The sequence below is a fragment of the Lissotriton vulgaris genome, chromosome 3_1, assembly GCF_964263255.1.
Source record: "Lissotriton vulgaris chromosome 3_1, aLisVul1.2, whole genome shotgun sequence".
NCBI lineage: Eukaryota > Metazoa > Chordata > Amphibia > Caudata > Salamandridae > Lissotriton > Lissotriton vulgaris.
Window position 1 is genome coordinate 382,048,984 of NC_141689.1, and position 13,772 is coordinate 382,062,755.

At 45.2% G+C, this 13,772-nt stretch overlaps 1 protein-coding gene across 1 annotated transcript in view; it reads left to right on the plus strand.

Annotated features, from left to right (window-relative positions):
• Window positions 1-13,772, plus strand: part of FGF10 (fibroblast growth factor 10) — a 275,907-nt gene that overhangs the window by 190,742 nt on the left and 71,393 nt on the right. The window lies entirely within an intron of this gene.

A 13,772-nucleotide genomic window follows, 5' to 3' on the forward strand; every position in this document is an offset into this window, starting at 1 on the left:
AGTATGGGTGCGATGCTGTCCCTATTTTGTGTTGGGTGTGTCTCATATAATAAGTTCTATGTAGTATTTTGAGCTGCACTAATTTGAGTCTTGAGGGTATTCCCACCTCCCACGGGGAGGCCAGTGCCTCCTGCGATTCCGAATCCTCGAAGTCACCCATGTCCTGGGACCACTTTTCTCTAAGTGTCACGTTTGGGTCAGGTAAATTGTTCACTAATTTGCGGTCGGTAAGGGAAGGCGCCCGCTTCTGCATGCAATCTGTCAGCAGTCTGACTTCCAGGGGGGTGGCCGCTGAAACCTCGGAACTGGATGGTAAGACCGCCTGCAACGCATGTTTTGTCTGCATATACCTAAAGATTTCAGAGGGCGCCTGTGTTTGGAGATGCTCAAATGTAATCACCTCCCCCTTGTGCCACATGTCACCCACCGTGGATATACCAATTGGGTCCCATTTAGCAAATTCCGAAGGCCGCCCAAACGTTATGTGTCCCATAGAGGGGTAAGCTGGGTTATTATTCCCTTCCAGCCTAATATAGGGGCCGATTATGATTGCGGTTTTTCCGCATCCTCGGGGCCGGCGGAAGCCACCGCCGGCCCCGAGGATGCGGAAAAACCGCAGCGGACTGACCAAGGACCCACCGCCACATTAGGATGGCTGGTGGGTCCTGGTTTCCGTCCGCAGCTTTTCCGCCGCGGTCGGCTTACAACCACGGCGGAAAAGCTCTGATATGGTGACGGTGTCTCTCAGACACCGTCCGCCATATCAGGATGGGATTTTAAAAGTGCTTTTCCGCGGCGGGTTTTCCGCCGTGGAAAAGCATACGGATCTTCACCTAGGGGGCCCGTTGCGGGCCCCCTAGGTGAAGGGGGGGGTGGGGGGTGCACATGGGGGGTACCTATGGTACCTCCCTGCATTTGCATGCAGAAAGCGGCAGGCACCGCGCGGTGCCTGCCTCTTTCTGCATGCAAATGCAATGCGTGCATTTTTAACATTGCCGCGGGTGCAGCTTGAAGCTGCACCCGCGGCAATGTTAAAAATAGAGGATGTGACCGCCAGGGTGGCGGTCACATCCTAATTGCACAGGAGGGGACTCCGCAGCCCATGCGGAGGTCCCCTCCTCCTCAATGATCGCGGACGGACGCAAGTCCGTCCGCGATCATAATCGGCCCCTTTGTGTGCGCTTCATGCCATAGGTGGACTGTCTGCCTTGTGGGTCCAATTACCACTGGTGTATGCTTTCTGTTATAAAGTGCAGACATCATGCCCTCAACCCCCAGTCCGTTTCTATCTGCCTTGAAAGCAGGATCTGCCTGCGGGGCATGTATCCACTGGTTGACTACCTTCAGTTTGGCCGCCCAGTAATATAGCTGTATGTCGGGGAGTGCAATGCCGCCATCATACCACCCTCTAGTCAATTTGTGCTGTGCTATGCGCACAGGTTTGGTCCCCCCACAACAGCCCGGAAACCTGAGCCGCTATCTTTTTAAAATAGTCCGATGGCACTTGGGTACGGGGTATTTTCTAATGCATACAGGAAACGAGGCAGCGCCTCATTTTAAAAAGAAAAAATTGGAAATATTGAGGATAAAGTCCAATCTATTTGAGAATTCCTTAAGCCAAATTGATAAACAATCACTTAGGGGACGATTACGATGTAGGGTGGATCACCACTGAAAGGCTGTCGTTGGCGGTCCATCCGACATCGGAAGTAGCGGTCTGACTTCCGCATTACGATGCGGTCGGTCAGACCGCTGCAGGGTGGGGGAAAGACCGATGCCTCCGACAGGATCGGCGATCCTGTTAAGGCATTGGTCGGACTAAAAATCCTCAAATGGTGGCGGGTGCCTGTTTAGGCACCGCCGTCTGGATTACGATGTCCGTTTCTGACATCCTTTTCAATGTCTGCCTTTCTGACATGGAAAGGCTGATGGAAAGTGACTTTGGGGGCCACTAGCAGAGCCCTGTCCCCCCGTGGCCTATGCTTTGATACCCCAAACATCATGCCTTGCAAACACCACATCCATGCCATGCCAACACCGCATGGTGCCTGCCACACACCGCATGTTTTTTTTAAAAGTGCATTTTTTCCATTGAGGCTTATGCTGCAGCCTGACAAAGCAAACAAACATTGGCAATGCATATGACCTGCAGCAAATGCAAGACCTATTAGCTTTGCCAGTGCTTGTTTCTAATTGGGATTCTTGATGGGCACTTTTCTTTTGCATAAACGGATTTACCAATGCATGTGGAAGTTTTAAAGAAATGATAAATACATTATATGCCTGCATTATGTTTGCTGTTATATCTAAATAAAGAGTTATTTTAGGCTTTTAAGTAAACAGTCCATGGAACTCATTCTCAGCGTTTAACATAGCCCTGCTTTTTGTAATATATTTGTAGTGACAGTGGGATATGACATTTTGCTGTGCAGGAGACATGCGCTCTTATTAGGTACAGTGTCGGGTTTCCAATGACACTTTGGAAGCAGAATACATCACTGAGAGAATCTGTACGGATTAATGTTAGCTGTACATATCTAAGATAATAAAACTCCGTTTATTTGGTGTTTTGTGCATTGTCGGATCCTATGCACTCTCATTCACTTCAGTTGTGCTGGCATTAAATTTCTTTTAAACACATTTTTTAAAACCCTATTGGAAAGTTATACTCCATAAGGTACATGGATTCTGTAATTATGACAGTTGCATAATTCTGCTAAAGCTATGGGAATCTGAAGGCTTAGAAAACTAATGCATCCACTGGAATGATGATCTAAGTTTGACCTCATGTTTATGGGTACAAATCTCTGCGGATCTTCTCAAACTCTCATCCTTCCTACATCGTATACATTAAAAACTTAAAGCTATAACCAACAGTTATCTGTCAATAGCTCCAGTGGGTTGTATGTGTCTACTGAAAATATGTCTCTTATGTTAAGACTTGAAAGGTGTGAATTGGAAGACCCGGGTGATAGATTTCATGTGTACGAAGGCAGCAGTGAAGGGGCAAAACCTTAAAACAATGCCATCTATGGAATGTTCTGAAAGTAAAAATTTCTTCATTTTGGGCACCAGATGACATAGTACAAATTGTGACTACATTTGATATTACCCATGAAAGCACTAGCTTTGCAGTTACCTTACCACTTTTTCTAATTATATTTTCTTATTTGGATGATTTGAAAAATTTCTTCATCCCTTCAACCTTCAACCCGGTTCGAATTGGGGGGTGGGGGCTGATAAAAAAAAGAAAAATATGAATAAACAAAACTTACCTTGCGCCGCCTGTGAGTCCTGTGTCTCCTTTCCTGCTCTCCTGCCTCCAACTCCAGGTCAGGACAGAAAACAGGCAGCCAGGTTCCCACCCCTAAGCCAATCACAACGCTCCAATGGAGCGTTGTGATTGGTCTGAACACCGTGCCGGCGTTCAGTCAGGGACTGGAGGGGTGGGCAGGCTGGAAAACAGGGGAGTGCGCATGACTGGTTTGGGCGTCCTCAGAGGGCCGACCAAACAGTCATTGCGCACTCAGGAGTGAGCAAACCTCTCCTTCCCTGCTCCATAAGCAGAGCAGTCCCGCCCACCCACCCTCCGACAAAAAAAAACTAAAATTAGTAATTACTAAAAGTTATTATCATTTTAAGTATTTGCTTCTCGACTGCGAGAAAGCAGTGGGATGACGCTCCTCTGGCATAGCAGAGTAGCCTTCAAGCTGCACAACCAATCACGAAACAAATCTAATGAATTAAATTCTTTGCTTATTCCACAATTTTGTCAATAATTAATCATCCTTTTTTAATCCTTTTTTAATCCTCATTTCTTCTTCAATTCATTTTACTCATTTTTGCTGTCCATCAAAAATAAACACAGGAGTGGTTTTGATTTCCAAATGTCACGCTTTAATTGCAGTACCCAATGCATTTCGGGACGAATCCCTTCTTCGGGGGTATATCGTGACTTCTGCTAATCTGTCTCTTAACAAACTGCATGAAACTTGCTTTTTTCGTTTCATCATATTCCATTCAATTTCACGATACACACCGCGAAGTGCTCGTGCTCCTTCAATCAGCGAAAACATTTGATGGACAGCAAAAATGAGTAAAATTAATTGAAGAAGAAATAAGGATTAAAAAGGATGATTAATTATTGACAAAATTGTGGAATAAGCAAAGAATTTAATTCATTAGATTTGTTTCGTGATTGGTTGTGCAGCTTGAAGGTTATCGGAAAGTGATGCCTATGTGTTCTTACTTGATTGCAGCGCAATTGGATGGAGCGCGGAGCAAGCCAGCACGCCCACAAGGTTTAATTAACAGAGTACAAGCAGTGAGCTTATATAATGAAAAAGAAAAATCGCAAAAGTGAAAGTGTGCATCTCACAATCTTACATTGATTATAGCGGAGGAGCCACCACTGGCACTGTGCACATCGATACACCTTTTTTTATAGCTCGATTTATATAAATCATAGTAAATTTAGGACGCAGACTAAACAAAAACACTATCTTGGACACCACTGTATGAATGAGTGATCCAACACCTAGCAGTAATGTACACCATTACAGCCACCTTTGTAAAGCCTCTGTTACTGGAAAACAATTGTGACTTATACACCTCTTCATATCTTTCCTCCTGATGGGAGGATGGAAACTTCTTTCGCTTCTGCCACTTTTTTTTCTTCTTTCTTACATTCTTTCCTTATCCTCATCACTTCCTGTTCACTCTACATAAATGTATTCACGTAGATGTTGGTCTATTTAGTCTAATTTCTGAGTGTGATCTTTTCGGTTTGCCTCCTGTGAGTTAGTCCCCTCTACTAAGATCGTTCAGCTTTTTTGGCATTATGATTTCTGCACCAGGTCCAGCTGGTACATTATATTACTGTTAATGTTAATTGGGACATCGACTGTGGCCTCACTTGCAAAAGAAGGCTAACACTGCTATTGGCCACATCTTACTCAGTGCCTCAGAAGCAGCATCAGCAAAAATGGAATTAGGTGCATATTTTTCATGTTTCATTTTGGGTGAAACTGAAGATGCTGCTGGTAGTGATGACCATTGTGCTGACATGGTGAAACCAATTAAGTGCATCCTACACGCACGTCTCGTCTCATCCAGAGCGGATCAAATGTGATCACATCACCTGCTGTGCAATTACTGAAGGCATTTTGAGTTCAGACCACCAGAATCAATGTTAGACATGGCATCATAACAGAATGGCAATGAAAACTGGTGGGTAATATACAAAATCAAGTGTAAATTGCATTGCGTTTTAATGCAATGCTCAATTTTTATTTGGCTGCCGGAATGCCCTTTAGGTGTAAAGAGTGTTGATTGTAATTTAGCCTATATTGAAGGTGTTGGGTGAACTGTGTTAGGTTCGGAGATGTGCTATGAACATGTTGTTGCAAGCATCACTGCTCGTCAGCATGCGGTGTTTTAGAAAGTGTAGGAAAGGATATAGTCATGCAAGTGGGCACCTACAATCTTTTTGTGACTGGTCTATACCATAAAGCTGAACCATCATTGAGTGTGGGTCTCTGGAATCTATGAGGTATATGCTTTTTGTAGTTCATCTAGAAAGTAACTGAAACCCAACCTCACTTAATGCACTGTTATGCTGTCTAAGCAAATGCTATGTGGCTCCACGAAGGTGTGACTATTGCTCAACCCTACTGGAGAAACTGTTAAGAAGGAGTGACTATTTCCACTCTCCAATGGAAGAAGTAACTAAGAATGTGGTGCCCACCCATGTGTGCCTCTGGCCCTACACAACTGAAGTCAAATGTTAAAGAACCATGGTAAATGATATCTAAAATCCATGTGTAGTGATAGAGATCTGAACCACTTCAGGCACTACTAAGTAACTATGGTATGTGCTATGTGGAGTCCTCCTAGGTATAACTAGTATCCAAAACCACTGAAGGCATCAATTAGGAAACCCTGTGTATGCTAATTGGCGTCAACCCAGGAGTGACTATTGGCAAACCCCACTCTAGGCACAATTAAGCAGGCAAGATAATGTCCTATGTGAAGCGCATCTATAGTAACTATTACCTAGCTCCAATAGAGGCAAGGCTATGGCTCTAGCTAACATGTAACCACTTATGTAAAATAGCTGAGTACAGGTATCAGCGAGTCTACTCGGGAGAACTAATATAGCCTAAGGAAATCAGCAATTGCCAAAGTGTATGTGTTTCTCGATTCTACCCAGGGGTAGTTGACATGAGTTGCTTTACTTGGTGAATGTAGGGAGCTAGCATTAATCAGTGATCATGTTATGGAACAATTCTGTCTATTACAGCCAGATCAAGAGAGTACACAGCAAGTCACCCACAATCCAGATCTCCAGCTACATCCGAAAATCAAATACGTGACTGAACCCAGCTTTCTTCCAACAACCCTAGGCCTGGCAGTGTGATTTAGGCAAGTTTTGTAAAAACAAAAGTAAAGAGAACAATCAGTCAAACACAAACCTCCTCCCCCACCCCCCAAAATCTCCTTCAAGACAATAGCTGTGTGGCCAAAAACGTTGGCTGTGTGAAAAGTCCAGGTGTGGGTAAAGAAATGTAAGAGCATCAGACGGTGTCTAAGACTAAGTGGGGATCGTATTGGGAAGCAAACAGAAAAGAGCAAATAAGCCGGGCATGTCAATTCTCGGAACTGAGAGGAGAGAATCTGGATAAAGGGTGCCCAAATTTTCACGGTAGGTTTACGGGAAAGCCAGACTTCTTTCCAGATGTTTGAAACTGCTACCGCTTGATCCATAAAGGACCAGTGCTTTTCAGGAAGCGGGTGGTTTCATTCTACCAGAAATCTGAGTTGGGCTGCATGGTAGTAATTGAGCAGTAGGGGTACCGCCAGACTACCCTCTGTGGTAGTCCAGGCCAGGGGCAGGGCATATGGTGCAGATGCATGCGAGGCCGGGGGGGGCTCACATCTAAAGAGGCAGCTGTTCTATTGGCCCCATTCCCCTCCGGTCCAATGCTGGCAGCTACTGCGTCTCCTCAGTGGATCCCCAGACAAAGTTAGTGGAGCCCACCGGGGACCCGCACGGCCCAGGTCCCCACGCAGGCCCGGCTGGTGCCAAAATCCACTGCACCTCACGGCGAGTGCCATTCTAAAAGTCCCCTGCTGCTTCTCTCTTCCTGCAGGGACCATATCACACTCAATGAGCTGGTAGGAGACTGACTGTAGCCAGCAGCCGCTCTCTACCGGGAGCTCAAGGATGCTCCAACGGCCTGCTCCAGCTAGAGGAAGTTAGCTGGGCCCGCCTCACCTTGCGCCCTCCTACCGGGCTCACACTGGGGGCCTCGCGAGGAGTCTCGTTGGGCAGTGCGCAGCCGGTGCAGGAGGCTTCCCGGCTGGCCCGCTGCTGAGCATACGTTCCACTGTGCACCAACAGGTAGGCCTCAGTTCTGTCTGTCAGGGTTCACCTCCACCATCTTGCCTGCCACCAGATCCAACTGCTCTCAAGGCCTCCTGCGTGTTTGGGCAGCCCACACCTCAAAGGAGGCACATATTGCGTCGCCAGCAATGCCCTGATAGTACTGCTGCCCCGCCTGGCCCGCAGGGACTTATTATTGTGACAGGCTTGGTGCTAAACGTTGCTTTATGGGCGGCGAGGACAGAGAACCAGAGAAGCACGTCCTAGCCGTCCGCCATCTTGGCCATGCCGCAGTGATCATTTTAGAGGAGTCTTCTTATCTTCTTAGCTAAAAATAAGTGGCACCGGTTGAGAAAAGAATAGGCTATAATAGGTCCATCGAGGAAAGACTCCATAGAGATACCTTCCTAACCTCTTCATCCTTCACATGGATGAGTAACCATCCGTCCAAGCCAGGTACAGCAATGAAAAGACCGAAGAATCAGGTTGAGCTGTGAGCATAAGCAGTGACATAAAGTGAAGCAGCGGGCATAAAGAGGGAAAGCTCCGTTCATTACAGGGACTCAAGATGGGTGTTGTTGAGCTGAGGTCACGTGCAGCAAGGGCTGAACTCCATAGAAAAAGAAGCTAGCTGATCATGTAAAACAAAATGAAGTAACAGTGCAAACAGACAAATAGCAGATGGCAGTCAGAAATGTTTTTTTATTAGTGGCAAAATGGTGTCTACTAGAAGAAAATACCCATCTGAACACCCCTTGCCCAATGCGCATTTCCCCATTTTGTGTTGCTGTCGAGGCTCGTGCAGCCGTTTCCACCCGTCTCTCTCCATCCCGCAGATACCAGTGACAGGTGGCTGGTTAGTCTGGACCCAGAAGGTAGGTGCCTCAGGGAATGCCAGGAGGGCCCACGCAACCAGCCGCCCAAGACAAGTGCAGTAACTCAGTTAGCAGGAAGTCATTCGGCCAGAAGCGGAAACCTAATCTGAAGCAGCTGGAAGGAGGACGGAAAAGTGAAGTAATAACACCTGACCCAGATGGAAACGCAATCTACATATGATGACTCTGTCACGCTTTAAATCCCTTTCACCTAGCACGTGTTAGTCACTCCTACATGTAGAAATGTCGCAAATAATACTTGAAAATAGTTCTAGAAGTGACAGGAATGTGTGAAGCAGTGCAACAGACAGCGTGATCTGTATTTCACACATAATCAAAGCGTCATTCCTAACACCTGCCATAAAAGTTTCATTGTGCAGAACGTGTGCTCAGATTATGAAACTGGGAGGTCGGCCTTGCATCGCCATCCATGGGTAGAAACTGGGGGCCTCATTTATGAGAAATGACGCATCGCTGCATGAAAGCAGCGATGCGTCACTTCTCAGTGCGCACTCCTTGCGACATTCCTGATGCGTCATATTTAATGTATGACGCATCATGTCGCAAGGAGTTACAGATACGTCAGTATTTCTGACGTATCTGTAAGCTCAAAAGTGACGCATTGCTGGAGTGTGCCACAAGAGTGATGCAACTCCAGCAATGCGTCCTTTCACATGGGGCAATCCCCACGTGAAAGGGCCTGTATCCGTCTTACGCCTGCTGTGAGGCAGGCGCAAGATTTTGACGCAACGTTGTCCTAAAAGTGACTTCTACGACCCTTCCTTGCGTCAATACCCCCCCCCTTGCATACATTATACCTGGCGCAGGTATAATGTGGCGCAGGGGTTTACAGAGTGACGCATCTACCTAGATGCGTCACTTTGTAAATATGGTACAGCAAGGCGCATTTTTTACGCCACTGGTGCGTCACAAAAAGTGACGCGCCGGCATGGTAAAAGTGACGCACAGCCTCATAAATGAGAGTTCGGGATCTGGCAAAAGAAACCGTATGTTAAATGCCCATCACACACTGAATGCTCCGTGTTGAATCGCTCTGTAACTGCCACGGCAGCCAGCTTCGCTCCCTTAGCATTGTGTGATTCTGCCACTTGTTGGGTAAACAATAGCAACACAACCGACACCAGCTAGAGGAACAAACAGTCTTCCTCCAAACGACAGCACAATAAATGGACTAGTTATGCCCGCAGGCTGCCTTTGAGAAGAACATTTTTAAGCTTCCTAATAATGGCTATCAAGGAATCTAGCAGAAAGCCATGTAAGAGGCAAAATTCCTAAACAGAGTGCTCGTGCAACCCCAGAGGTGGCTAAAAATGATTTCGCATCGTTTCATCCTTGTGGTTATCTTCAGATAAATTGCTCCTTTTGAGATCCCTGATGGGATCATCTCTCCTTACCTCTGTCTCACTCTGTAACATATACACACACCACAGTAGTTGAACATAAGTGACCCCGATAAAACCTGCTATGCTCAACACTGTTTGTATAACGTGCCTGCCTGTGTCTGGTATAAATATTTATACCCCTCGTTCTGACATTGGGAGTCCAGAGTGTAGCCAGACATATATAAATGCGGACTCATCTTAGGTGAGATGCTAAGTAAAAGGTTGCAGCAAATGCTTTCTTAAACAGAAAAGGCAACCTGCCATATAAAAAGTACATGTTTATGCTAAATGTGTGGTCCCGGGGCAGAGGGCAATTGCAGAATAAAAGCATGCCTGCGTTGCGGTGTGTAATTGGCTGTGAATATTATCTCATCATTTCTCTCAACTGGTGTTTATTGAATTAAAAGCGCAACGGGCCTGGTTATCAAAGCCCGTTTCTAGGGAGCCGGGAGTGAAGGGTGACCCCACTTTGATGCGGATTCCGATCTCTGTTAAACAGTGCATGAGAAAATCCGGATCTCTGACACGGCACACTCAGACAAGCCCTGAAAAATTGGGTCAGGCTAACCCAGAATGGGAAACCTGGCCATAATCAGCGTTTGTCACTCGCTGCAGTGCTGTATGATTTACCCCCAGCCTTCCTCTGCTTTCCTGCGGGCTGCCAGTACTCCCTTATGCCACAGACTTCAAGGTACATTAACCAGGACACCCATGCAATGCCAGAGGGGGCTGTGGCGTTGGCAGCAAGCCGTAAGGGAAGCAGCCTAGGTCAAAGCCTGTAAATAATGGATTTGATACAAGAGTAGAAGAAGAGATAGCAGTATATGTTAAGTATCTACAGCCATTACTAAATGGAAGAGAAAATAATACAGAAATGCTAGACAGATGGCAGCATTCAAATACATGTGTGTTAAGTCAATGAGAAAAACAAATTTAAATTAGAGATGTTCGTCTTGGATTTTCATCTTCAAACTCATGATTCTTTGTGAACATCAGTTTGCAAAATTAAAAATAAACATACAGTCTGATTCGAAGTAGGAAGGGAATGGGGTTGATTCCTGATCTCTGGGATCAGAATTTTAAATTTTGCAATGAACACCATATCCCTACATTTTCTCCTAAGGGACTTCGGCAGGTTATGGTTTCCAGGCAAAAAAGTATATTCAAATACTGAAAATATTTTATGTGGAAAGTAAAAATTCTTCATTTAATTCCTAATTTTCTAGAGGAACACTCCAAATTGTGGGTATTTACACCACAAAGTAAATATCGCACACTAGGGTATCTTAATTTTTGAGGTACGGTAAACACGTCACCCTTTCTTGACCAGCCTGAATATCTTTGCTGAAGAAAAGGTCTATAAAAACACTCTTATCTGGAAAATTGTCTTGCAACATTTTTTGGGGGGAGAAAATTCTCCCATTGAAATCTTTTTTGGGGGCAATAAATGTAACCTGAAAGGGAAATTCAGCAAATGTTGCAGAGTGCACAAAGTGCAATTTTTTTACGCTTTGCTCAAATTCTCTTTAATACAAACATATGCAGTGAGGAAGAAGAAAAACTGCATGGAAACTGCATGGTTATCTATTCTAATATCAAACGTTTTGGCCACATTTAGATCACTGATTATTGTAAGTCTTAAACTACAATCCATGACGTGAACTAAAATGGTTCTTGTACTTCAAAACTTTATAACAAAAAAAAATCAGTGAATATAATGAAAGCCTCTTTAATTTTGGTCTGAACTGTCATACGCTGTTCTTAACAAGCTCATTTCTCATCATTAAAGTGAGATATCAAAAGAAACGGAATTCAGCATTTCCACTAACTTAATGGGTATCCTTTTTGGTAGCCCTGACCATCTTGATTAAAATAAGGATAAAGTGATCTTACCATTACCAGCGAGGCTTCTCCTTGAAATTTTGAAGACTACGTCCCTTAGACAGAGATCGTGGAATTCAGCATGAAACTATAGCTACATTTAATAAGGCAGTCCCAAAAGTATATATGCCAAAACCTGGTGGAATGTCCACCACTTTGGGGCTACCCATAGCGTTCCCATGGTTTTCCCGATTTCTCTGCACTGCCATATACCTAAGGGATGCGGAAATGGTGGCATATCCCATGCCTAGCTGACAGAAATTCCTGAGAGTGCTTGACAACATGGGAGGTCATGGGTAAGTCTAGAAATCCCCCCCACCCCCGCAAAGCGTATCCATTTCACATAGGAAAATCTGTAGAGTTCTCATGAGCTGATTCTTGTAGACCTGGCAAATCCCAGGGATTCCCCAGTCTTGGTCAGGTACTCACCAAATAAGAGTAAACCATTGATTTACACAAACTCTATGAACCAATGGGCACCCTAGATGTTTCCAATGCCACTTCTATGCTTCTTTAATCTCGTTGACTTCTTTGGTCAGCATCATTTATCGTGTACCAACTCCCGATTCTAACAAGGCGAGTTGCTGGCTGAGGGCAGAGTGTGGATTGGATGAAAGTCTGTCAGTGTGACTCTTTGTCTCCATCCACTTGTAACTCGGATGGGGGGTATGTGAGTGCGGTTTTTTAGTCAGGAAGATGAATGACTTTTCATGCCAATCTCGAAATAGGGGTCTACGTATGTTAATCTAAATAAATGAATAAATGTTTCAAATAACATTCAAAACTTGTTTGAGGTTGAACGGGTACTCAAGCCATGGTATGTCTATCGTACTCGTAACTACAGGCTGTGGATAGAACAACATTGAACAATTACAGAGGTTATCATTTTCTGTGTGAATCCTCAGTGACACAATGTGAATCTACAGGAAGGCCGCATGCCACTGCCCTTCCAAATACATTGGGGACAGCAATACTGACAATGTGTACAGCTCACGAGAATTGACATTGTTTGTCCTCACTATTAATAGCTAGATCAATGGCATTAAATGAATGTACTGGTAAGGGATAGGAGTCAGTCCTGCTATGATTCAAAGGTTTGCCCTTCCAGTAAAAGGCAAGATGTTCACAGGAGGTAATTTCATTGAATGAACACGCATATCAACTGAAGTATGGAGGCTCAAGTGTGCTTCTCAAAACCAGTTTTAGAAAGGGCACTTTGTGTGAATTTAATTATTGTTATTATTATAAGAGCCAACTGAGGGGAGAACGAAATTAAGCAGTACAACTGACTACATTGTGTGGAAAAAAGTACCAATCAGCTATGTTGTCGTTTTGATACACATTTATACTATGTCACCTCATTAGTACCCGAGTACAAGAATAAGCAACTGGTAGGTGACCTGTTAATCCACGGCTGGAAGGTATTGTACTTTTCTGGCTTTTTCGTGAAGGGCCACATTGGTCAGTTTATCTGAGGGTTGACGTTGGTACCACTTGGGCTTTTGCATCTTGAGCAGAAGGCCACTGCAGTTTGACATGAAGAGGGTCTTCTCTCAGTGTGCTTCACTAGTTACACAGTAGTCGTACATGTCTACTGTAAGGCCTTGAATCTACAACCCTGTTCCTGTAACAGTTCTGTGCACCTACGATGCCTTTTTTTTCTAGACACACACCAATGCCAGGCTTTTGGTGGAATTTTAAGGATATCCTGGAGCGCTGGGCACTTCTGTGCAGCCAGCGCCTTGTCCTTCGGTCAGTGCAAATGCATTGTGCACTGGTCACAGTGCACCTGCAGGTGCAACATTGACTGCCGGGCAGCACACACTTGCTCAGTAGCCGGTGAAATGCATGTAACCAGGCCTTTGATTTGTGGTGGGAAACAAACTGTGGCTTATAGAAAGGTATTAAGCTGCATGGATAACCCCTGGAAGACTTCCATCCCTCGGAAGCGCGCCAACAAGGCCAGCGATTCCCTCACAGGCGCTAATGGGCATCTGTAGAACGTCTGGTAATACTAAAGTGACACGGGATTCTGTGAACAGGCCTTGCAGTCCACGTACGGAACACAGCTGTATAACAGTCATCTGCAGAAATTAACGCACACCTCCGATATCCTGTGCATGGTAGTTAACAAAAGCTTTGGAGTCTGTGGAAAAAGGCCGGCTGCAGAAGCCCTTTGTCTGCTGGTGACGAGGCAGGATGTCACACCCTGCTGTAAATGGCCTTGCC